This window comes from Ambystoma mexicanum, chromosome 13 (genome assembly GCF_040938575.1).
Source record: "Ambystoma mexicanum isolate Mex_15411 chromosome 13, UKY_AmexF1_1, whole genome shotgun sequence".
Taxonomy (NCBI): Eukaryota; Metazoa; Chordata; class Amphibia; order Caudata; family Ambystomatidae; genus Ambystoma; species Ambystoma mexicanum.
Window position 1 is genome coordinate 224,255,783 of NC_090938.1, and position 26,831 is coordinate 224,282,613.

Here is a 26,831-nt window from a genome sequence, read left to right on the forward strand (position 1 = left end):
AGGCGGAGGAGGCGGCCGAGTCCAGGATGTTTCACCAAGTCCTCCTGACCAGAGCAACTAGTAGCCTCCTGGAAGAGGAGGGTCTTAGGGCTCTTGCCGTGGTGTAGCTCTTAGTTTTGGATATCAAGTGGGCGAGACCGATTCCCCAGAAAGGGCAGAGGGATTTAAATTATTTTGGGCTGGCACTGGCCGTACAATGTGATCAATGCGTGCGTAACAGTGGCATGTGGTTTGGTGGTAAGGACCAGCGGAGCTGCCTTTTTTTTTTAGATTAGTTGATTTGGGCCAGTTACCGGGGAAGGTGGGGTGGACCCCTCATATGAGAGTGGAACAGACCCCACCTGAGCCATCCTAAACAGTTTGGGGGCCCGGGGTACGGACACCTCTGGAGCCCCCCTCCAACAGACCAAAGGAATTAAGGAATATAGAATATCTAGTGCGCCGCACCACATGTGTTAATTAAAACCCATAGCTTGATATGCTGCCTCGCAGATATCAAAATAAGCATGGTAATCTCCCTTTTAGATACCTTACAATCTTCATTCATGTTGTAATCAGAGTGATAAACAAGTACATTAGCAGTCTACGATGAGGGTACTTGAGCTCATGCATAGGTACAGCAAACATTTCATCAATAGCAGCCACATGGAAGATATACTGGACATAGTATACTAACTGCAGGACACAGATTTTATGACAAAGGTACACATAATCCAGAATAGTAAAAGACTCAGATTAGCCGCCTCAAAGACAGCAAAAGTGTTCAAGTATGGATACAAATGACCAACGGCAAGCAAGGATAAAACTACACATAGCATAGCATAGAGAGTGGATGATGACTTGAAGATACCAGGAAGGTGTCTGTATCCAGACAGACTGGGATTAGAAGTGGGAGATGGTTTTCAAGCAGTGTTGCCATTCGACAGCAAAGAAACAGGTGTGTGTGGTGTGCAATTTATCAATGCTCACTATCATTCTAGAGGAAGCAACACTATATATAGCTAGTGAAACCATGAGCGAGTCTTTTTTTAAAGATCATACCCTGAGAACAAAAACACTCTGAAGGGCTGACAATTTTGAAAGGTTTAGGGACTTGCAATTTTGACAGGTGAGGAAATACAAGATTACATGAGATACCCAGGATCACACATTGGTTAAGGAGTGAAGCTGGGATTTGTAACCACTTTACAATTTCTGCTCTTTACCAATTTCGTTTCTAGTTTTTACCCTGAACTAAAATAATCCCATTTTACAGAACTGACTTGGAAAATATGAAAATCACATAACCCAATATAAACATTTAAAAAAACAAAATGTTACAGAAACATATCATGCAAAATGGGGAGAATTCTAGCGTCATTTTCTCCATCATTAAGAAAAGTTTATAAATACCAGCATACTAATGGATGTGATCTTAAAAGATTTCAGATAGGTTTCTCTTTTGTAATTTAAAGCTTTAAAAACACCCCAAACACAGGCTTGTGCAATGGTATTTATAAACGTGCAGAAAAACCTTTTAATTGTACAAAAAAGCAAACAGTTTTTTGTCACATAAGCAGACCTTAAAATATGCTTGTAAGAAGCCTGAATATCTGGTCGGCTCTCTTCTCTCTGGAACTCCTTCCACTCAAATGGCCTACATGATAGGAAAGATCAGGTAATTTGCAAAACAATGCTACCAGTATGTGAGAAGCAAACCTTTTCATAAAAGGCATTACAGTACCGTCAGTGATATAAGATACAAGATTTGTCCAGGATCACTGTATGGTCTGCTGGCATAGTCAGGATGCACTGTTTATCAAAAAAGGGCACCTGGTTGATGTCTTGTTCTACCCAGGTGGGTAGTCCCGTATTATAGAGCAAAAATGAGCAAGGTCATGGGATACCTGGCTGATGAACAAAGGGTGAACACACACCTATGGGGGTTACACAAGATACAACAGTATTTACACATTTTTCCAGGTATAGTAACCAGTTTGTAAGTGACAAATTTCAAATATTTGTAGTGTCTTTCCAATGCTTACACATCCACTGAGCGGTCCTTGGGAAGGAGACCAGTGGATTTAGTGAGGTGATAGCATGTGATAGTCAGCACATATGCATCAAAACAATGCGGAGTTGAACACGGACAACGCAGACAATATAATATTAATATGTGTAAGCATTGGAAAGACGCTACAAATATTTGAAATTTGTCACTTACAAACTGGTTACTATACCTGAAAAATGTGTAAATACTGTTGTATCTTGTGTAACTCCTAGTTAAGTGTATCTACAAACACGTAAACTGCAGTTTCATTAAAAATCTGACTGCAGTACTCAGAATTTTCCTGATACATTTTTGTCAGAATTCATTTACAGTAACGTGTACACACTTACCAAGGTGTATCCCCCATAGGTGTATGTTCACGAATGTTCCCGCTAAGGTGTGCGCATGTGCACTTGCGTAGCTTCCTGCTGGGTGCCGCTCAGAAGATTTTTAGCAGCGCACACAAACAATTCTCACCTATTCAAAAAGATTTAATAAAGGCACAAACCACAGCAATTACCTGACATTTTCTTTCTCTTAAAATAACAAACTAGTCTTGATATTCCAGCTCAAATATAGGATACTGGCTGTAAGTATTCAGACTACATGGATGTGTAACCTTATCCCACACTTTGTCTTCTTAGTACATATGATACTCAAGTGCTTTGAAGCAATCCTCTTGCAAGTTAACGCATTATGAAAATCAAATATTAATTTCCCCTCTAAGGATTTTGAGTAGCCAAATGTGATGTAGAGTCTCCTACTTTAGCATTGCTACCGTTACCCTGAAAGTGGAGAGCAACATAGCAATATCATTTTCTTGGCCTAGAAGCGAATGAATGGGAATTTGCATAAAAAGCGAGGTTTTTGGGACTAAGAGCAAAGTCGACCACTGGAGGACAACATCCAAAGCAGAAGACGGAGGAAGACGCCAGCAGTGCCCTCCTGGACCATTAAGTGCCCAGTGAAGCCCTGCAGCTGTTCTGTTTTTGAATCGACAGGGAAGACCCTTAAAGGACAACTTCTCCCTTAGGCTGGTGGAACCAACTAGCCTCGAGACAAACTATTTTGGCACAACCCCTGACTTGCTGCGACTTTCCTATGCTGCAGAAGTTCAATACCCATACCCGGGTTACATCGACCACTTGTGGGTGCATTGTCTTCTGAAGTCCAAATCCGGCCAAATCTTCTTGGGCATCCAGAGGCAACCAACTGGAACACTTTCATCATTCACAAGCCATGAGTTGGCGGTAGATCTCTTTATTCGGCTGCGGCCTCCCTCTGGAATAGCCTCCCTGCCTCTGTGAAACTTGAGCAGAACCATCTCCGGTTCCGGAAGCACCTCAAGATCTTCCTCTTTGCTTCTGCCTTCTCTCTTCCTCTCCCCTGCTGATCTCCTATCTGATACTGCACTGGTCACCCGGCTACCCTCTGAATTTAGGCCAAGGTTCCCTGCCCGCCCAGTTGCACACCCACACTGCCTCTTGGCAACTCTTGCACTTGGGGTCGTATCTGCAACTCTACAGACCGCTTACCTGCACTTACTGGACACCTAGTGTCTGCACTTACCCTTTCACTGCCAGGTGCTGGCCGCACTACTTGTTGTTATTTGATCCTTTATACAGCACTTATCCTTCCTCCCCCTCCTCATATTGTTGTACTTTTCCCTCCCCTCTCCCCTGCATTTGCGCGATCTCAATGTAACTTGGCCTAGTAAGATCACTTGTCTCTGTCCCTTGCCTTGTGGCTTGAAACATCATATCAAGGTACTGTGGTGCTTGGGGTATTTTATCCCTTTGCCATTTGGGGTTCTTCCTATCTTTGGGAGTGTGACTTAACCCTACACTAAGTTGACCTCAACTTGAATGCACCAGCCTTACAGCTTGTGATTTCCAAAGAGGACTTCTCTTGAGTTGCTGTGATTTCTCTTTTGAACACTGACTAAGAAATATTTTCTAAGAAGGGCATCAGAACTTTGACTTTGTCCATTGACTTTGGTTGTCCTGGTTCCCTAAAGCCTCCTTCTGAACCTATTGGCTGTGGCAGTGCTTGTTCCCTTACAGGTTTTAAATGTTGAACACTTTAATGCTGGTATAATTGACTGCCTGCATCCCTTCGGGAGAATCTAACTTTTCTTATAACCTATCAGTCTGTTCTGATCTAACCCTAATCTTTCCTTCCTTAAAAACGCAATATTGCAACAGTGATACTATATACATGCTATAATGACGTCGCCTCCGGGTGCTGGAACATGTGTAACATAAGAATGACTTATTCACCTGCTTTATTGTTCACTGTTTGAATTTAATCCTAACTTGGGATTAATGTTACAGTTAATTAATGCTTTTTAAAGAATACTTTAAATATCTTTGTGTCCAAAATAAATAAATATTTACAATGTAACTAAGTGTGAAAGTGTTTAATTGGATACTTGTATTTACTGGTTTCAATGCACCGCTCTACAGCTCACCTTACCCCTCTTAAAATAAGCCTGGTTGCTCAGTCACTCTACCAACTTGTGTAGTACAGGCCTATATTAAAAAGGTGGGTTACCTAATACCAACGAGATAAGTCGTTTGTAGTCCCACACCAGTTGCACTGCACTAATTCTTACCTAAAAGGCACGTTTTCCTTTTTGGGGGGGGGGGGGTAAAATGGATAGTGTGTATATGTCTCTTAGCTGTAAGATTGGTGTTATACAATTCACAGGACAACGTAATGTGAATAGTAAGCAGAGGCACAGGAATTTGGATCATCATATTCAGAGGTGCAGTTATTCTGATGCAATTATCATTCTTACACAAATTATTAGCAGAGTGTTCTTCTGGCCCTTGAATTACTTCATTAAACTGGCACTGGAACTCATATTGGCATGTTTTTTGACATATTGCTTTTAATTGCCATCAATGCAAATGTTGTATTATGTCTGAATTGACAGCCAGATTGTTGTGCATTACCAAAACAAATATCTCTTGTTGTGTTTTTCCATTGACATAAAACACACATTTTTTTCTACACAGAGGTACATTTGCAAGTTACTCTAGCAGATGTTGAAGTCTTGGATTGGTTGATGAGTTCTCTTTATAAAATATAACCTATTTTTTTAACCTTTGTCTTTGGAAAATGCACCCTTTTAGACAGATTTGTAAAGTATTGCGGTGGTTGGGAAGAGGAAACTCCTTTCCAAACTCTCTTCTGAGATGGTAGTTCACAAAATATGCATGCTCAGAAAGTGGCTTACCTCTTTGCGCACATGGAAAATAATGTGTACACGACAGCCAACTGATTCCGCACATAGAGAATAATAATAAGAGGGAACATTGGTGTTCTCCCTTCGTTCATCAGCCAGGTATCCCATGACCTTGCTAATTTTTGCTCTTTAATACATTGTCAGGATGCAAGCATTTGTATTTGTATTTTATTTTATTTATAAAGCGCCTTACGCCAAAGCGCTGAACGCTTTGGTTCCGCAGTCTGGAATTTGGATACATAAACACCTCTAACACTTTATTGTCATCATTGAAGGTGCTTGCCTAGGTCTTACAACTCCCCATCTAAACAAACCAATTTGTAGACCTTCACCACACTGACGCTATGTTAGTTTCTATAGCAACCGCTATCTGGTGCAGGTAAATTGGTGATGAAAATTACATATGCATGCAGGCTTAACTTCATAAATTCAAAATGCTGAGTTGTCCTTGCTGGAATTTGGTATTGTAATCTTGCATATGAACGCATATCTCTGCATTGAGTGCTTAACACACTGAGCTATCCCCTGAACCATTGGGGCACTCAAATGTTCAACTTTGGCTATTGCACATGATCAATATAATCCCCACAGAAAGGCGAGAATTCTACAGGCGTTGTGCCACGCAAGCTATGTATACCACAGTGAACATAGCATTACAGGATGAAAAGATCAGAACAAAATGTACGTTTCAACAACAGAGAGAAAATAGGTTTAGCTTTAACAGCACACCATACAAAATCCTGATGTGTGATACTTAATTTTGTTGAATTAGGGAAACTGGCTTTTTTTTTTTTTTTTTAAATACGGCTCCTTCTTGGGGGGCCCCTCCAGGGTGGGGGTCCATGGCAAGTGCCCTTGTTGCCCTCACATAAAGACGTCTCTGGACCCCACGGTACGTCCCAGATTCAATGCTACCTCTGGGGCCTTCTTGTAATCCCATGCGTGCTTCTGCATGTTCAGCGCTCTGTTGCCCCCCAGCTGGGTTTGAGCTTTATAAATCCCACACATATAACACACACACACACACACATACATCCATGGCAACAGGTGCTCAAGTCCAAGCTGATGAAGCGGCAGTTTACAAAAGGTTCCCGGTGAATGTGTTCCGCTGATCTGGGACTGCTCCGATATGGTTGCCAACATGACCCATTCCAATCTGTAGGTGCTTAGCCAGTCCTGGTGTTATCTTTGCATTCTGGGACCTGTAGTCTGAGTTGTATACAGGGAAAAGAGGAACTACAAATCCCAGAATGCAAAGAAGAAAAAAAAGAACAGGGCTGGATAGGGAAATGTTGGCAAATATGCAGTGGAATCAAGCGAACCAGAAGCTGCAACAACCAACAGCTGCCTTTGTGGACCAGTGCTTCCTTAAACAGCACCAGGGCAGAAGCACATGTCAGGGATTTTGGCCATCGAAAGAAATAACAACGGTGTAGCATGGATGGTAGGCATTCGAACGCCGACTTTCAAAGAAACTGAACATTTACGAACATTCCAGCGCATCTAGGACACAGTTAAGGAAGCAGAAGAGACACGACTGCCTTTTAATTCATTTAACAATTTAAAAAACGTGTGTATTATATGTAGTAAAAAAAATGCACAAAAGCCATGAAAAGAAAAAGCGTTTTGCAACACAAAAGCAGAGCGTGGCTTTTCTAAATATCAAACGACAACATGCTTCAATCCGTTGGCGATAGGCTCGCCCAGTTCAGGGTTTCCCTTTGCATTCTGGGATTTGGAGTCCTGAATTACACCATTAGAAATCCAGGACTACAAATCCCTGAATACCAAGAGAAAACGGGACTGGACAGGCAACGTACTACATGAATGCTTAAAAGGCTTTGTTGAGTTATAAAGGATGCAATCAGTTTACACAGGTGGACCCCTCCGAGGCATCGGTAGTAGCGCTACTCACCCAGACAGGTTTTTTTGCGCCCAAGCACATGCAGTTGGGTCTTCTCGATTGCCAGTACCCGGTGGGCACAGGCAGACAAGCAGTGAGCTGCTCAAACTGCCAATGGGCCACTAGGGAGCCATTTGACCATCCCCACGTAGTCACCTTATGCACAGCGTTGAGAACTACAAGTGCTTCGAAGACAGCCTTCAGACACATGTGGCACAATAGTAACATGTATAAAAGATAAGAACGTGCGCCTAGTCATCGCGATACAGCCCCATAGTGCACACAGACAAGCGTGCTCAACGGCTCAGTCCGGGAACGTGTGCGTTGCTCCGATAGTCCTGGATTTTAGCATTCTGGAACCCGTGTTTCAAATGTCAGAATGCAAGAGTCGGGGGTGAGCAAGACCTTAATTAGGGAGTGTAGGCCAGGCAAGTGTATATCCAAAAACCGACATTCTGATAAGGTACTTGGTGCTTCCTAACCTTAAACCCTCAACAACGCGCGTCTAAAAACCTCCAGGGATGCATTTAGCGACTTGATGAACACTGAACGCCGGCTAAGCGCTGCACATCGGCCCATGTATGTGCCAACACCCGCTAAACATGCCTTCAGAATGTGCACACATTTTCTGTTTCAGCTGACGTGTTGTAGTAATGTGCAGGGTACCTGTTCTGTTTTGGGGTCGCCGTGAAGATCCATGCAGCGGCGACCCCGGGCTTCACAGAGGCACCTCCTGCAGCACCGGCTGCAGGGGCTGGACTTCCTCGGTGCACGGCACACCTGCCGCTGCCTCGGTGATGCTGCCAGCAACCTCAGGGATGAAAGAGGCGTGCCGCCGGCTCCCTCTGCATCTCCCAGCTGCAACGGGGGGTAAGGCACGGGCAGAAGCCCTCGGTCCTCCCCGGTGCCCTCAAGCAGTCACCGGCCCTCGCCCCAGGGGTCCACCCGAGGTTCCCAGCGCTGTCAGAAAGGATAGCAGCCTACCATCAGCTTCCCCTCAGCCATGATCGGAGCCGATGATGTGCGTGCAGGCTGGAGGAGCGCGCGCTCTGCTGCTGCCCCAGGCTCAGCCAGGCACTGCTGATGCATTCTGGGAGCCAGGGAGAGTGGCAGCACTGACTGCAGGAGCGCCGCCTGGGTGGCAAGAGGAGAGCGCACACTGACTGCACACGCTGAGCGGTGGGACTATGCCTCCAAAGCAGCCCTGGAAATGGACATTCTTTACTGTGGGATCTCACCCCCCTCCCCAATAAATAGTAGCCTCTCAGAAGATACATTATGAAGAACTAGAACATAACCCCTAGAGAGGAACCTTTTTTTATAATGCTGCTATCAGTGTTGAAAAGGTGCACACTTTTTAAACCCGAAAAGCTGTATTTTAACACTTCCAGAAGAGTGCACAAGCATCCGGGTCGGACTGTCAAGCGCTCTCGTTTGCGAGTGTCTCAACCATGGTCCTGGATTAATCCCGTCTGCTTGAAACATTCCAACACGCTGAACTCATGGAAAGGGCAAGTAGATGTGTCCAGGTGTGGACTGTCACTGGGAACCAAAAGAGGCCCTGATTTTTTTTGTTTCAAAGTGGCCCCCATATTACACATTTTCTGAAGGTTCCTATGAGAAAATGTGGAAATAAAATAAGTTACCACACAAAAGAGAGCCAGGGAGCAGAGGTCTACCAGGCAATCTCCAGAGTTCAATATAGGCCAGTCCACCACTGGATGTGTCCGATCCCGGAGACATTTTGTGTAAGAGAGAGCACACAGGCTGCAGGAGAAGGGCCAGGATGACAATGTGCAGTGCCATAAATGGCACTGTAACATGAGTCGGGGCTCATCAAGGGGGCATGGCCTAACAAGGGAGGTCCCCTGCCAGCTTGTTAGGACATGCCCCCTCCCCGCCCCCATGATCCCCAGCACAATGGGCTACAGGCACCTCCGCCAGGCAGCCTTTTGTACAGATGAGCTCTGCTTTTATTTGCTAAGGATGGCCTGGCAGGGGACAGCGCCTCACTTTTTCAGCCTTAATGGTGGTTCTGCCCCCGCCAGGCTGGGGAGGGACAGCAGCACCATTAAGAGTCAGAAGTTGAGGCTGCTGGAAGCAGATAACTTTTTTCCTAAAGCCTGAACGGGAGCTTCAGGCTTTAGATCAAAAAGGCCTTGGCTTCCTCTGCCTCTCCTTTTCTTCGATAATGGTGGTGCCAGCCCACAGTATCTCTTGATTGAAGCGATGCCTCGCAGGTGCCCAGCCACCATTATGGGTTAAAGTCTTTTTTTTCTGAAGCCTGAAGCTCTTGCACGTGAGCAAGAGTCTCAGATTTTAGTGAAAACGCCTTGTCCTCTAGCGGCCGGGGCCGCCAGGGGACATTAGTGAGCCCCGGCAGGGCTCTGCCTCAGAACGATATTTTTGAGCCTGCCGGGGCTCAAGCCCGACTAGCCCTAGCCTACATATATATAGAGAAAGAGCACATGGGCTGCAGGAGCAGCTCCTGGGTTTAAATAGGCCGTAAAAGAGAGCTCACGGGTTGCAGGAGTAGAGCCTGGGTTTATATAAGAGAGCTCACGGGCTGCAACAGTGAAGCCTGGGTGTATATAGGCCATAAGAGAGAAGTCATGGGCTGCAGGAGTAGAGCCTGGGTTTCTATAGGCCATATAAGAGAGCTCACGGGCTGCAACAGTGGAGCCTGGGTGTATATAGGCCATATGAGAGAGCTCACGGGCTGCAACTGTGAAGCCTGGGTGTATACAGACCATAAGAGAGAGCTCATGGGCTTCAGGAGTAGAACCTGGGTTTAAAGAGGCCATATGAGAGAGCTCATGGGCTGCAACAGTGGAGCCTGGGTGTATATAGGCCATATGAGAGAGCTCATGGGATGCAACAGTGGAGCCTTGGTGTATCTAGGCCATAAGAGAGAGCTCATGGGCTTCAGGAGTAGAACCTGGGTTTAAATAGGCCATATGAGAGAGCTCATGGGCTGCAGCAGTGGAGCCTGGGTGTATATAGGCCATATGAGAGAGCTCACGGGCTGCAACAGTGAAGTCTGGCTGTATATAGGCCATAAGAGAGAGCTCATGAGCTGCAGGAGTAGAACCTGGGTTTAAAGAGGCCATATGAGAGAGCTCATGGGCTGCAACAGTGGAGCCTGGGTGGATATAGGCCATAAGAGAGAGCTCATGGGCTGCAGGAGTAGAACCTGGGTTTAAAGAGGCCATATGAGAGAGCTCATGGGCTGCAACAGTGGAGCCTGGGTGTATATAGGCCGTAAGAGAGAGCTCATGGGCTGCAGGAGTAGTGCCTGGGTTTATATAGGCCATATGAGAGAGCTCACATGCTGCAACAGTGGAGCCTGGGTGTATATAGGCCATAAGAGAGAGCTCAGGGGCGCTGGGGCGGAACCTTTGGTTTAACAAGGCCATATGAGAGAGCTCACGGGCTGCAGGGGCAGAACCTGGGTTTAAACTAGCCACAAGAGAGCTCAGAGGCCGCAGGAGTAGAGTCTGGGTGGCAATTTGTAAGGGATTACTCATTGCAGAAGTAGAGAATGGATGAGAAATGTGGCACAGAGAGAGCATTGCCTCCGGAGCAGGCAGTGCTATAAATGGGCCAGTCCTATCTGGCTCTCAGCATCGGCGCTTCTCTTTGTATCACTTTTGAGCACCAGGACTTCTCAAAGCTGAAGGGGAGTACCAGTACTCAAGTGTATGGCATGTCGGAACAGGGCCGGCCCTAGGATCGGTGGAGCCAAGTGCTGCAAATTAAGTGCAGGAGTGCAGGCCCCTTAATTTGCATTTGATAACATCACAGGAAGTGACAACACAAGATAAAGATCACTCCGTATGCAGGGAGCAGCGAAAACATGGTAAAATATAAATAAATATATATATACATATATAATCTGAGATGAGAATTTCCAATAACTACACTAGCAAATTGTAAAAGGTGCCTACCTTTTAAACCCAACAATTTATAATGAAAGATTACAAAGAAAAAAAAATCCAAATTTGAGACGTGCGCTTTAATGGCACTTTTATGTGTTCTTGTGGGTAAGCGTCTGCATTGGAAACATGACAACCTGGTGTGAAATCCTAGTAGCTGAACACTTGAGCAAGCACATTTTTTTAATGTTGGCCTCAAAAGCACAGAATGGGGTTACGTCCACCCGTTGAAAAAAGTGGGTGGACGCTGTCCACCCACATGTATCGAATTGCGCCCTAAAAATCAATACAGGGCCAGAACCAGAGAAAATATCCCCTCCAGTCTCCAGGACGACAACCTCTCGTGTCACATCCTTGGTAAACATTCATGGCTCACTTCAGATACAATGGGCCTCATTACGACCCTGGCAGAATGGGTTAACGGGTGCCGCTAATGGATGCGGACCCGTTATACCCATTCCGCCTGATTACGAGGGTCCCTTTCGGGACCCGGGCAGGACGCCTGGTAAAACCAGGCGTCCTTACCGAGTCCCGCGAGGGGAAGAAGGAGCTAACAACGGACCGGTCGTAATCGGCCCGTTGTTAGCTCCCTGCACCCATTCCCATTGAGCCCTATGGGGGCTCAAATGGGAATGGGGAAGGTCCGGGCCTGGGTTCCCTGAAGGAGGAATTACCGGGCCCTCCAAACTTGGAATGGCCCGGTAATTCCCCATTCAGGGAACCCGGACCCGGTTTTGGTGGCAGCCATGCCCTTAAGGGCATGGCCACTGTCAAAGTCGTAATGAGGCCCTATGTGTGGAAAATGTTACATTCTACTTAAACGCTTTTTGGTAAATATAAACATGTGGAAATAAGGCAAATAGCTAAAATGATTTTGTGCAATATGTTTAATTGTGCTGGAGGAAGGCACAGATTTAAGCAGATAACTGCTGCTTTGCATGTGCTTTCAAAATAAAAATGCCCCTTTGCAGTTCTTAACACAAAAATGGTCTCTTAAATTGACCATCAATAGTAAATTGCACCCACTTTAAACGTGATCAGCTGTGCTTACGAGGCCCGGAGCACCTATTTGGTCACTGGGAGGGGGCGTTTATCTGTCCAGAGTCGCAGCAGGAGGTTGACAGGTGACAAGTTGCCTCACCTGAGAAACAAAAGGGAGCCAAACTTCGAGGGAGACCAGCCGCATTTGAAAAAGATATTCCGGCAAGCTTCCCTGTCATTCGCGAGCCACCAATGTGCTCAGGTACTCTGAGCACGCGGCACACACTGCAGCCTGCAAGAGGGAGTCAATGGCACCCTCTGCACAGGGCCCTAGCAGGCGCGGGGCCAAGTGCAGCTGCACATGCTGCACATGCCTTGTGCCGGCCCGGCGTCAGAAAACGAAAGCCTTTTAAATACTGTGGTGGGAGAAGGTGCAGAGGTGCCCTTTTGCGCCCTTCTCTCGGGAGCAGGGCGCATTTAATAACAATAGGGCACGGATGCATTTGCATCAATGCATATTGAAAAATGTGCCCCGGCATGACCAGAGGCACGCCAGGGGCACCACGTTTTTTTGTTTTACTGCGGGGTTCTGCCACGTCTAAGGCCATCCCTGTTGTTAGGACGCCAGGTTGTAATAAAGGCAGCACCAGCCTGGGCATTACAGGAGGGGCTGACACCGTGAAACAGGAGGCCCCCTGCTCGGACTTCCTGCCATGGCCCTTTCTCCTTCTCATCTCTTACGTCTTCATGGCGCACTGGCCCCACTTGATGGACAAGCTGTATACCAAAACCTGGAAGTAGCATAGCTGCAGCCCAATTCAACAGACCTTCCACATTCAGCCTGGGGCAGGTTCTTCGCAAACATGCTCATTGGTTTCTTATCGGGCCCATTATAACCAACACTAAATTTTTTATTTTATTAGTTTTATTTGTGTTTGGTTTCAAAAACAAAAGAAACCTTTACAAAAAGAATAATTTCAATACAATAAAAGAATAAACATACGAAACATGATACAAAACAGGATACAAAACTAACAATCGGAATAAAATTGCATAGGTTTACATTACATCTTTTTACAAAATATACTTTACACCAAATTAAAATGAATCTAAAACTAAGAAATACTCTACGTTCTTAACTAAACTATACGGCCACAAACATTAGATAAAAATCGTATGATTGCTATTTTTAAAGAAATCGATTTCCCACGCATCAGGTTCCACCATACTACCTCTGGGAAATATCTTTCTGTTTGTGATACAAATTGACCAAAGTAAGTTTCACGTTCCTCACGAATCAACTCACAATCCAATAATAAATGTCGCAGTGTCTCCTTTACAATAGTGCTTTTACAAAAGCGACATGGAACATGCCCTTTTCCCAATTTATCTCTGATTTCATGGATTTGCCCAGTTGGCAATACATTAAAAAGGAACCGCAGAAGATTATTCCTCCAAATCCTATCAGGAAATTTGCTTAAATATGGTTCCAAAGTACCCACCAGCTTCCAATCTGATACCATTTGACCATACAGGGGTGAGGTCTTTACTTTTTTGTTAGTTTCCATCCAGTCAGCCCACCTTAGTCAGGTCTTTACTTGCATTGGTTTCTTAATTAGAAGTTTGAGGTCTATACCAATTTTTGCAAGCAATGTTCTAGAAGAATCATACAACCACAGTAGGAAATTCGATTTGGTTTTGCCCAATCTCAGAGGCAGGCCCAGCATTGAGTATAAGTTATTACCTGTTCCCAGTAAAAGTTTTCTTAATAATGCCATTTTTTCCCACTCAATTAGACTTTTGAGTGATTGGAGGCCTAATTCGTACCTAATAGATGACAAAGGGATACATTTTGGGAGAAAGTAGAGTATGCTTTTCCAGAACTTAGATTCTATCCTTGCGATTGTGTTTTCGGCACACCTCGGGACGAATTCAAGAGCATAAGTGAGCTTGGGGATAACTTTAGAGGTATAGAATCGTATCAGAGGGATCATAGAAAATTTACAATAGATCTTGTCAATTCTTTTAGTCTGTGCAATCAATCTAGACATGCGCTCTTCCAAAACATTCCCGTATGCACATTTATTTATATTTACAAACACAGGGTAACCCAAATATACAAATGATCGTCTGATTTCAAGTTTGTGGTTGTTTAAGTAACAACAAAATCTTGCTGGTATTTTAGTTGAACCCAGGATAAGGATTATAGATTTCCCTTCATTTATACTTAGGCCGTTGACATCAATATACTCTTTAAATTTGTTTATCATTCTTTGTAATCCTATCTGTGTTCTGTCAATCAATAGGAAATCATCGGCGTAAGAGCAGCAGTTTAGTTTTATTCCTTCTAATTTGGGGGAGATAAACGAGGCCGCATCCAATGGGGAACCCACATCGCAGACAAAAAGGTTAAACAGGGTAGGGCCAGGGATACAGCCTTGCCTCAGGCCGTTCCATGTGCATATTGGAGTTGAAAATTTGCCTTCCTGGTTCAGACGGACTTTGATCACAGATCCCTCATGCAAATGGATAAGGAGAGATAAAATATTCCCTGGCATTCCTAGCGATACCATTTTTGACCATAGTAGAGACCTAGTCACCCTGTCAAAAGCTTGTGACAGGTCTATACTAGCCACATATGTCAGGGGAACCTTGTCCTTACAACGATTATCCTGTAGGAGTGAAAACCTGAGACCTCCCAATTCGGTCCCCATACACTTTCTAAAGCCAAATTGCTTAAAATCATATATTGCATCTGTTTCTGCCCATTCTTCTATTAGCTTCAATACCAAACAGGCAAATATCTTAGAGTCTGCGTCCAATAGCGCTATGGGCCTGTAGTTATGTGGGTCGCCTCTATCCCCCTTTTTGTATATGGGGATAACATAAGAAATTCTCCAGGAGGATGGAATGTGTTTTGTTACAGCAATATTCCCAAACAACAGGAACAGGACATTTGCCGACTGGAGCGGGTTTGCCTTAAAAATGACGTTTGCCAAACCATTCGGTCCTGCCGTTCTAGATGGATTTGATTTTTTTATTTGGGTCAGTATCTCAACCTCTGTAAAGTAACACTCCCAGTCAAGTTTGTGGATACCAGGGGTAACTGAAGGAGAGATCTTATTTGCTGCATAAAGATCCCCAAAGTGTTCTACCCAAAAGTCCTCTGGGACACTGTTCACTTGTGACATCATAGGAGGAGATACATTGAGTGTATAAGCGTCCAAAAATTTCTGGAGGAACCATCTTTAAAAGCTCCTAGCATAGCCTCGCCGTTTGAATGTAGCATCTGGACCTTATATGAGTGTAGCCATTGTTTTAGTTTTTGTTTTTCTTTATGAATTTGCTTATTTTTCCCCTCCCAATCAAAAGGACGGGTTTTAATTTTCCGAATATTTTTATTGCACATTTCTTTATGATCTTTAACTAGATGGTCGAAAACATGTGGATGCTTAACGCCTAGGATTCTCCTCTTGGGGCTAATAGAGCTAGTAATTATTTTCCCTACGTATGTACTAAATTCCTCACTCGATAATAGCTTCCATCTTTCCTCTAGCTGTATACTTGGCAATCTAAATTAAGAGCTGTGTTTATTTTCAGCACATTACCAGTGTGCCAAGTTATTCTGTTCCTTGTTGTGTTCACTTCTATTTTAGTCTTATAGTGTTTCCTTTTTTGCTGTAATAATCTGATGTTCATTTGTATTAGAAGGAATCTGTAATCACTAAAGGTGTTGTTAAATAGGTCAAAAGAGTTACATACTTTGAGTAGTGTACCTGACATAAATATGTGGTTGATTGTAGAACTATAAATGCCGTTTGACCATGTGTAACTGGAATCCAAACTCTTTGTCAGTTGATTCGCGTGAAGTAAACCCCAATTTGAGAGGAATGTGTATCGTATGTGGCCTTGGAGTGTTTTCCTAGAACAGCCCGATAGGCCTCCCTCTATTGTTTGGGCTTCCTCTCCTCAATTGAAAGACAGAATACCTATATTAGATTCCGATTTCAAACTCCTATTGTCTAAGATAGGAATTTCGGCAATCAAATCTTCAGTGATTACTACTTGTAAACCTTTGTATTCGATGTTCAGGTCAACCCGGAGGGAGTTAATCGCCTTGATTTTATTAGATAAATTATGAAGGGGTTAGAATAAATATTCACCACCAATATACACATTATCCCCATGTGCTGTGTCATTTCCAAAATCACTGCCAAAACCCCAGGTACCGGGGAAACAGTCTCAAGGATTTTTAAACCTTCTCCTATTCTTACTGAGATAATCAACCCCCCTGAGGGATGACCCCCTACTTGATTTAGATGCCAATTGAAACCTTGAATCGAACCCATCAATATGGAATTTGCATGTCATCCAAGATTCCTGTTTCCAGGATCAACTGGTAATAGATTTGGTTCTTTGTTGTTCTCCTGAGAGCTCTTAAACATGAACACACTTTCCACTCCTATTGGTCTCAACTGAACCGGTGTGGAGGGACCCAGGAAGAGGCGAATGCATCTTCCCAGTTCCGCTTCTATGACTGGGGCAATTAAGGAGCTGTCCGAGATCTTATTTCTGAACTGTTCATGTAATGGTCCCTCCACATAGGAGTCCCATACTCCCTTGTTCCCCCCCCCCCCTCCCGGGTCACTTTCCACACTGACAACCTGATGCATGTCATTCATTTCCTTTAATGAGTAAGTTGGGAGGGTACTGTCACCATCAGCGTTCGTTTGGACACTCTTCGAACCATTTTCATTTTTTTCGCTTTTATTATGCTTAACTTCCAGGCTACCATGAAGTTGTGCTGCTACCTCAATGCCCATACAGTCCGTGCCTTCGGTTAACTTTTCTTGAGTGCATGAGATTTCCAATTCAACTATGTCTTGCTCATCCATATTTACATATGTAGGGGTGCCCGTGAGCTTTCTACCGCTCCTTAAACCATTAACCATTTTGATCCTTATTTACTCTTTTACAATGCCGGGATTGTTTAAGGCCTTTTGTTGCTTCGTCTACTATGTATGTAGAGGGATTAGGACGTAAGTGTTTGAACAGTTAAATACGGTAGAGCCAACATGTCAATCGTCTCCCTTACTAATACATATGTAACATTCTAATTAGAGCGTGTTTCAAAAATACCTGATTTCTTATCTGCAAACTTGAAGTCCCGGCCCCCGCGCCTCCACGCCTCCACGCCTAACAGCTCAACAGTCCACTTGTAGCCACTTGGGAGCGCGCGAGGGTGCACATGTCAGTGGATAATTGTAGGCTTGCCGGGAGGGCGGGGGGCGGGCCAGACGACGCAAGGTGGCGCTGCAAAAGAACAAGAAACAACAGGTGAGGCACACTTATAAAGAAGTCCTTTGGGTGAGCAACAAGTCCTCGAGGCAAAATAGCAACATGTCCTCAAAACGAACTAGAAGCCAAGGACTACAATATAAAAGTGAGAGTATAAAGTATTTACTTTGGTCCATGTAGTTTACACGAAACAGTCTGTGTTGCTAGCCATAACAGGATTCCTCTTGTGGATGGCAAAGGCAAGCAAAGGCGGGCAGAGAGGAAAACAGCAGCAGCTCAGCCCAACAGTCCACTTGTAGCCACTTGGGTGCACGCGCGGGTGCGCATGTCAGTGGATAGTTGTAGGCTTGCAGGGAGGGCGAGAGGCGGGGCCAGAAGAATGCAACATGGTGTTTGGTCCATGTAGTTTACACGAAACAGTCTGTGTTGCGAGCCATAACAGGATTCCTCTTGTTGACGGCAACGACAAGCAAAGGCGGGCAGAGAGGAAAACAGCAGCACCTCAGCCCAACAGTCCACTTGTAGCCACTTGGGTAACCAACCCTAAATAAAATCAACAGGATTGTAGTTTGCTTTCACTGCTCTGATAATTCTGTGTTCATTTTGATCAGCTGATTTTTGTGAGGGTGATACAATATCCGCCATTTGCTTTGCTTGTTTCATTCCAGCCGTGATCTTCATACTCCTCTGGCAGAAAAGGCGTTTTAAACATATGAGTTCCATGCACATTTAGGTTATTCCCCCACCATAAGCACATCTTGTCCAAAATAGAAGCTGCAAGAATCTATTTTTACCATACATGTTTGACCATGGGTAGGTCTCTTTTTGGTCTTTGAGAATATGTGCTGTGCTATATGTTCAAAAACGCTGATAAGGAGAATTATCTTTTTGTTAAATTTTCTGTTTTGTTTGTAACGTTGTCAGTGCACGCTACGAACCACACACAATGCTTTAATAAAGAATAATAATCAAGATGGAACCTGCTAGAGGTTATCTCTCAGCCGGGTCCCTGATTACTTACCAGTAATCTGCATTACTCCTAGCCACCCTCATCCTCATGCCAGTACTTCAATTACTCTATGAAGATGTGTCACCTTCCTGACAACCTTATCCAACCAAAAATCCCAAGTTTGATGTAGGTTCCACGCCTTCCTGCCCTGCCCCTAAAGGAGAAGCCTTCATAGAGTAACAGAAGTACTGGGATGAAGAAGAGGGACGTGGAGGTTAAGTCTTGCAAAACAGGCTCGGCTATGAACGTTGTTATGGCAAACCTCTTGAGATCCCCTAGTGGTATGGGCAAAGTGCATTACGTTGCTTGTGTCTGAAGTATTTCCATGCTGTATGAACATCTTGTCCCATACCGCCTCCAGCGTGCTTCACACTACTGCAGAAAACAGTAGCTCTGCCCAGCTTCTCTACACCTTTCACCACATCAACAGATGACTAATTGTTACCTGTCATTAACCAATGATATCATTATGTATCACTGTTCTGAAATTTGCAATGTTTTACCCACTGCCAGGTGTACATGTGTCTGGTGGTGTGCAAAAAGGTAATATGCAATGGAGAGGCAGGGGAAAAGGGTTGAGAAAAACAACTAGAAAGGGGCACAAACAGGGTCAAGAAGAGCGAGAAAAATGTTGGTGGGAAGGCCTGCCGGGCTCAAGCACAAGAACAATTATGGACCATGTCTGAGCTGAGGCCCCACCCACTTAAACCTAGACTGGTGAGTACCTGCAATTCTTTTTTTCATTTAAAGCACTGGAAGCAGGGCATTGGTGAAAATATGAGAAAAAGCACTGACTGGGTGGATAAACAGTAGGAGAATTGGCGAGAACACTTATTGTGCAACCACAGAGCTCTCAAATTGTCCCAGGTCAAGTGTGAGCAGCTTATTCAGTCCAGGTTTTAGTTGCATTGTGGTCCCTGTAGTTTTGCTGCATTTGCTCTCATAGTGGCCAAGTGGTCCTAGGTCATGCCTGGCACGATGTGCCAGTCCTGGGTTTTGACATTGCATGCTGCAATTTGTAGGTCCATTGTTATAATGGGGAAACATGGAATTACAAGTCACAAAATAAAATAGAAAATATAGGACTAGCTCACAGTGCCATGTCTAACATGGAGTTGCTTGGAAGCCATGCATTATAAATGCAGAACAATAATTACCAGAATGCAAACTTAAAACTAGGACTGAATGAGCTGATTGCACACAATGTGGGATAAATCGGGAGCTCTGGCAGTGAAGCCTGAGTAGACATAAGAATGAAAGGTCAGGGATTGCAGGAGAAAACCCCAGGTAGTAGTTTGAGAGTGTGGGAAGCTGTGGAAGGAATATGATACCACCAGAGAATATGTGGATGGAGTATGAGAGAGAAAACTGGTTGGGAATATGAAAGAGAATGCAGGAACAGAGCCTGTGTGCAAGTAGAAGAGAGAGAGCAGTGACTGCAGGAGAAAAGACTGGTTTGGAAGACGAAACAGCTCAATGGTTGCAGAAGCAAAGACAGTGTGATCATATGAAAAAGCCCCGACAGAACTCTCAAGTATTCTATGGCCATGTGTGAGAAGACCATCCAGTCATGTTTTTCCCCTTTGGATTCTGAGACTTGTATTTTTTCATTCCCATTTGAAAATGTTGGAAAACCTCAAGTCCCAGAATCCCAAACAAAAACTCAACTGGATGGCCTTCTCATGAATGCCCAGAAGACAATTGAAATCTTTTCAATGACTGCACTAGCAAAGTCTGGGCAGAATTATAAAAGAGCTATGCGTGAATGCAGAACGGAACACAGAAATGGAGCAATGAATCCTTCCTTTGATTACTGACACATTCTGGGATGCTGTTACTTTTTCATCTACCTACCCATTAGAAAAGCATGCAGCAGTAACGACCATTGGTAACCTAATGGGTTCCATCTGCTTATATTAATACTGCTTGTACGGTGATAACAAATGATGATTTAATCAAATACCAGTAGCAGTATTTCAATCTGCAGATATTATTGTAACCATTCCGATCATCATGAAAGTGGATTATGTACAGAAGCAGATCCTACTACTAGTAAACATTTTTTAGAATGCAGAGAAGAGTCATTGCATCACTGTATATAAGGTTATGGCACAATTAGTGCATTTTTTTTTTTTAAAGAAAACAATCCTTAAGTCCCAGAAAGCACAACACAATACAATGATTTTTGGAATTTTGCCATTTACTTTTCACAATAATATGTTCATCTTCAATTCTAAAATATACTACCAAACACAAGGAACAGCTATGGGTGCAATATTTGCTCCACTGTATGCAACAATTTTAGTGTTTTGATGTAAAAAAAAATGTATGTTTCATTTTTAAACAGGACCTCTCATGTAACAATATTTCACAGGGACATAGGCTGCTACTTTATGGATACCTATTATGTGGAAATACTTGTGAGAGACTTAAAGACCAAGGCATTGGCTTGGGATAGACTAATTAATCTAGAGAATTTTGCCAATAAGAAACAATATTCATAGTCTATTAGGTGGTTTCCCATATTTAAAGCTGTCTGCTTATATTTTGGTTATACTTGATGATGAATTGAGGAGATCCATGATGAAACTGCTGTTTAGTGTAATGTCTACCCTTTCTCACACTGGTCCCTGATTGAGTTTATTGAAAGAAGCAAGGATTTATAAGTTATGTAAAACATTCTTTGAAACCTCATCACATATATTGACAACCTGGACTTATTAATTATTATGTAAAGAGGTATAATAAATTAGTGAATAATATATACCATAAACAGACTGATCAATTTTGGTCTTGTTTATTCATGGCTAACTCCCTGGTAATTACTGCAGCCTCTTACTACGTAGGCAAGAAATGTATATTGCATCAAATTTAACTGCTTAGTTATATTATGATTCATTATATGAAAGGCCAATTGTTTTAATTGACCTAAATGAAACTAGACCTTGGCCTTCTAGAAGTATGTAGGAGGATTTATTTAAAAATATACCTAAATATAATATTCTCAGGTACTCCAGGTGGTCTATTATAGGTCTGTATCTTAAATAATAGTAATATTGTATTGATACATTTTAATGTAATGATGTTTAATGTAGATATTAATGTCACTAACAGAATTCATGATCATTTTAGGATTTTATGCTTAATAGATATTACGTAATGTTGTGGAATATTATCTAATGCTGATGTTTCCTTTGATTTGATATGTTTCATATTGATAGTGTAAACTGTTTTAATGTAAACCATATGCACATTAAAAATAAAAAAAGTAAGAATGTCTCAGGTAATTTGACTATCCATATAAGCTAATGTGGCTGTTCATTGATTATATTGTAATAATTTAAAATGGAACCGAAGAAAAATGTAGGTTCTCTGAAAAGTTAAAATACCTCTCAAATATAATGTCAATGTTGCAAAAGTGTATTCATTATGGTGATTGGATGTTGAATTACACATTCAGAATTTGTGAATACATTCAAGACTTTGTTGTAAAATAACTGCATGCAAAGCACCTTTACATGTCACTAGTTGCTAACCAAAAGGACCAACATAGGACATCCTTACATGAGAATTTCAGATAATATGACAAAATGACTTTCTTTACGAAGCTTTTCAAATATCATTACACATATCTCTGACCAAATTCAGGAAATAAGACACAAAGTAAACATTGTTGGTACCTAAACAAGAAATAATTATGTTATATAACTTCCTTTAACATGGTTAGTGGTAACATGTATACATTGTTTTAGCAAACACTGGGGGAAATCTTAGAATTGAACATGATTTGATGGAATTTTTACCCAATGACCCATCAGTCTCATTCAGAAGTGCACCCATGTTAAAAACTATCTTGCCCCATTTTTCTCAAATCACTTAAAAAGGAATCAAGGATGCGGCTTCGAGATTCATCACAAGGATTTCATAAATGCAGTGACTGCATCGCGTGTTGCTTGGCAAAAACATTGTACTAAATACCTTTTGCTGCAATAGATTCAAGTCCTATGAGATTGGAGCTTTTATAACGTTCAGATCTGCCTTTCATTTTTAGATAGTAGAAGGTGCCTGTTTCTTAACATGTATTGATAATACAATCTGAACAGTTAATGGCTGCATTTTAGAGCACTTAAAAGACATTCATCACAGGGTGGCTCACACTTGCTTTAAAACACTGAGCAGGGGAACATTTTATAATGCAGTATTTCGGAATAGACCAACATAGGTTGCAACCCCACCGTTTTCAAAAATACTTCAATTAAGCTGTATGTGATACTCGGGTAAAAATTCTAGTCTTATGGAAATATCATTTGTTTTATTTTCACCCAAATATTGATGTTCAATCTTTACAAGAAAGGCTACGTTCTACCTGATGTGGCAGCCAGGGTAATTTTGCCAGCTTTTCAGGGTTTTTGACTTTGTTTCCTCCTGGTCAGGCTTGATCCAATGTTTGACAGATAGAGACTGTAGCTCTGTTTTTGTGTGCTCTGCCCCAAGTCATGATTCCTAACATAGGGGTACCACAATGGTACCCCATAGGGTAACAGAGAGGGTACCCTCTCTCTTTAAGTCATGTGACTAGGCTGGTCGTCACTTTTTTGGCTGCCTAAGATGTCTACAATTTAACAGCCCAGGTCCTTTTTGACACCCTCCTCATTTCTCAAAATGGAGGTTGCCTTTGTTTGCCTCATAGACACGAGGGGATACATGAGTTTTGCTTGCCCCCCTTGTTGTGTGTGAGAGGAGGTGTCCATTTGTGTTCGCTTGATGCCTGCATCTCAGGACTGAGGGTTGCAGTCAGCCTGAAACTAGTTCTGCTTGGGATACCGTATATTCACTTCCTTCTATGAGAGCCCTTCTTGAGTGCCTGTATGTGCTTGGAGGGGTGAACAACCACTCTGTTTGAATAATATGTTGTATGCTTGGGTTCTGTAGTCACTCACATCCTCCAGAGGGGGGATAAAAGCAGACCCCTCTTAACCACTCACCGTGTCTCCTTCTGTAATGCTGTACCCACACCCTAGAACCCTACTGCTCAAGGAACGTACAAAGCTCTGCAGCAGCATTCTTTGACACTCCACGGAATCTGATGGAGCAGCTCTGCCTCTCCAGAAGAGCAGAATGTATGGAATGTGGCAATCCTTCGCCCTTACCTGGAGATAGGAACCACTGGAGCATCACTCATGCTCTAAGGCCCCATCTCCCTAATGCTCCTGACTGTTCCTGCATCACCCTTTCCAGAAGTGGAAGCCCTTTCACTAGCCGGACCATGAACACTCTACATACCTGACCAACCAGAGGTCCATCATCCCAGAAAGTCTGGTAAGTGTCCTGGTTCTATCTCTCTTGTCTGTAACTCTCCAAAGCCTATGCTGCCCTCTGTCCTTCAACCATACTGCCAATCATGCCTCCGGAAACTTCTTCCATGCCGGGTTCCACTCACTGACACTTTGCAAGAATATGTCTCCAGTAAGCGTTCTTCCATGGGGTCTTCTCAAGCCATCCCCAGTCTCACATATTGCAGCAGAATAACTGCATAACTCTGCACCAACCACCACAACAAAGGTGCTGCTTCACCTCTCACCTCCACTGGCACAGACCATTGACCCGGGAACCACTGAATCTTGAATAAGAGTCTACCCCAAGGGTCTTTTGGGACCTACCTGAACTGATGTGTTGTTCGCTGGAACCTATGGCGGCGAGTAAAAAACGTGCACAGTGACCGCCTCTGGAAATTGCAAAAGTGCCTGCTGCACAACTACTTTTTCAGACCCAGGGTACTGCTCTGCTAACGTACCACTGCTGGCAAGTCTTTACTTCACCAGTAGCTTCATTTCTGCCTCATCTCCTATGGCTTAACCTCGACCGAAACTCTGAATAGTGCTCCTTGTGAAACCTTCACAAAAGATGACTCTATCCCACAACATTCTGCCCGAATCTGCCATAAGAACTCTCTTGATCCCTTCCCAAACGTTCTGGCCTGGATAGGGAAAGCATTTGTACCTAGCATTATTGCCTTTTCCCTTAGAGGAAAGACATGCTGGGCCAGATTCTCAAAAATTTGAGCAAGTGAAAAAGTGCAGAGGACAGGCTTCTTTCGTTTGGACTCACTGCTGAAATGCGCAGGTCACTTTATTCTTAAAGGTGACCTGCGCATTTCAGGAGGGGCTGGGCATTGGAGCAAAGATGTGCTGTCGAGCCCCCTTGATTAAACTAGTGTCAGTAGTGCAGTTGCAACATTAATGTATGACAGGCGCCCAGCCACCACATGGTTCCTGGGAGCCTGTCTGGTGAAATGCTTGGAAAAAAATCCCTGTTTGGGAGATGGAAATGCAAGTGTGACAGCCACGGTTTAACACTTAAAATAAAAAAAATCATGACAGGTTCTTGTTTGTGAATTTGGGTTCGTCTTTTAACTGCCCAGAAATGCCTGTGATATGCACAAAAGATTGAAATGCTGAAAAAGGACTTCTACGGTGCACTCATTCAGATGCCCTTTGAGAATGGGCCTGCTCCTTTTTTGGCGCAAGTGATGAAATGCACATTTCATCACTTGAGCCAGAAAAAGGTTTAGGAATGTGGCCCTTCATTGAACTCCTGTTGAAACTGCTGCTATTTACTTGTTACATTATTGCATTTTATATTTTACAAAGTTTAATTTACTGTTAAGTGCAGTGTTTGTTTGCCTCTTGTCTTTTTGTACATGAAGATTGTATATTTATAAAAATATAATGCATGGAGATTCACTCATTTTGTGTTAGTAACATGTGCATATTCTACCTGTTAACCACCCCACACCATCTCCCGAGAGCCAGCCCCATCTGCATTGCCACACTACCACTTAGAGGGTCTGGTGTGGTGAGCTTGAGGGAATCACTGGCACCCCTAAGTCAGGAAGACATACCTGGAGATCCCAACCAGCTTAAGGGCAATGTCCACAGCAGCAGGAAATGCCATTCATGCATCCCCTGAGTGGTTAGGAATGTTCACTTTAGGATCCAGTATGTGACATTGACCCCCGCCCCCCGCTTTCTCCCAATGTCTGGGACCTTTTGCTACACACTTGTGGACCCTGACTTTTCTTAAATGTCCAGTAACTGTCATTGTGCATGAGTAGCCCTTCTGTCATGACAATTTGAATACATTTCCTTAAACAAGGTACAGTTTGAATTCTTTAACTGAATGTTATGCATAATATGAGATGTGTTCATTTCCCAACTAAATGCCAGATACAAAAGGAGTTTGTTTGTGAAGCTAAGTATACGAAAAGAATACAGACGTAAAAATATTATATTTTATTGTTCTGGAAAAAGATAAGAGGTCAACATGCTTTGTAAATTATATTGATTGATTTAAACATGTTAATAAGGCCAACTTTTATTAAACTGTCATTACCAGTAAGAATTGTACAGAACAATTTGATTTCTACATCTAGCTTTCAAATGCTCAATTCAGCTGAATTCTAGTAAACCTAGCTGGGCTGTGTTTATCCATGGTTCATCTCTCAAGACAAGAAGTGCAGAAGTCTGCTTTCTGTGAAACAGGCCTTCCCATTACTCTTAACAACAGTTTTGCATTGGAAATGTCAGAGAAATAAGATAATTACATTCTAAATGGAGGACTTCTATGAGGCTAAATGTCTTACAAGGTGAGCAAGGGCATAGTTCAGGATGCATGATAAGTCGGTAATGGCCACTTCAGAGGAACAGATGTCCATATAAAACCCTGAACCTTGAGCAAAGCAGGGAACTAGGGAGTCATCCATTATGTCTCTGCTTCATGAAAAGCACCATGTTAAATGCAGTCCATGTTCACAGGCTATCTACCAGTACATAGTGTGGTGGGTCAGAAGGAAGAGACAGACCAATAGGTGCCATTTTCAAATGGTGTATTTCCAAAACAATAAAGAGAATGCATACATTTCCCTATCCTAACGGGTTCCCTACCTAACACAACTAAACCTCTGTACAGGCACGTTAGAAAGGACTTATATCATATAATAACTAGGGTGCTAGTCACCAGGATTAAAGTCCAAATGAAAAATCTGTCCTCAGCTCTAATTGACCCTACCACTATTACTACAAACAAAAGAGCTAGGAGTATGACTCCATTCTCCTGGCTGGGTTCCCAGCAAAGTTCTCAATATGAGATTTTTAAATAGTCTCTTGCTATTTCTTGCAAGAAATTCTTAAATTCTTTCAAGTGGTTTTCCCATGACCCTTTGTCCCATTTTCCTGGATTCTTCAGTCTCCTTTCAGTGTTCTCTCTGGTTATTGCCTGAGACTCTGAATGTCCTATCCAATTCACAATTTTATTTCTTCTTAATTATTCACACACACAGGGGTTTCGCCCAACTTCTCTTCTTTGGTTAGCTTTCTCCTCGCTGAGATATCTAGGTAAAGTCTCTCTTTGACTCTTGTTCCTCTTAT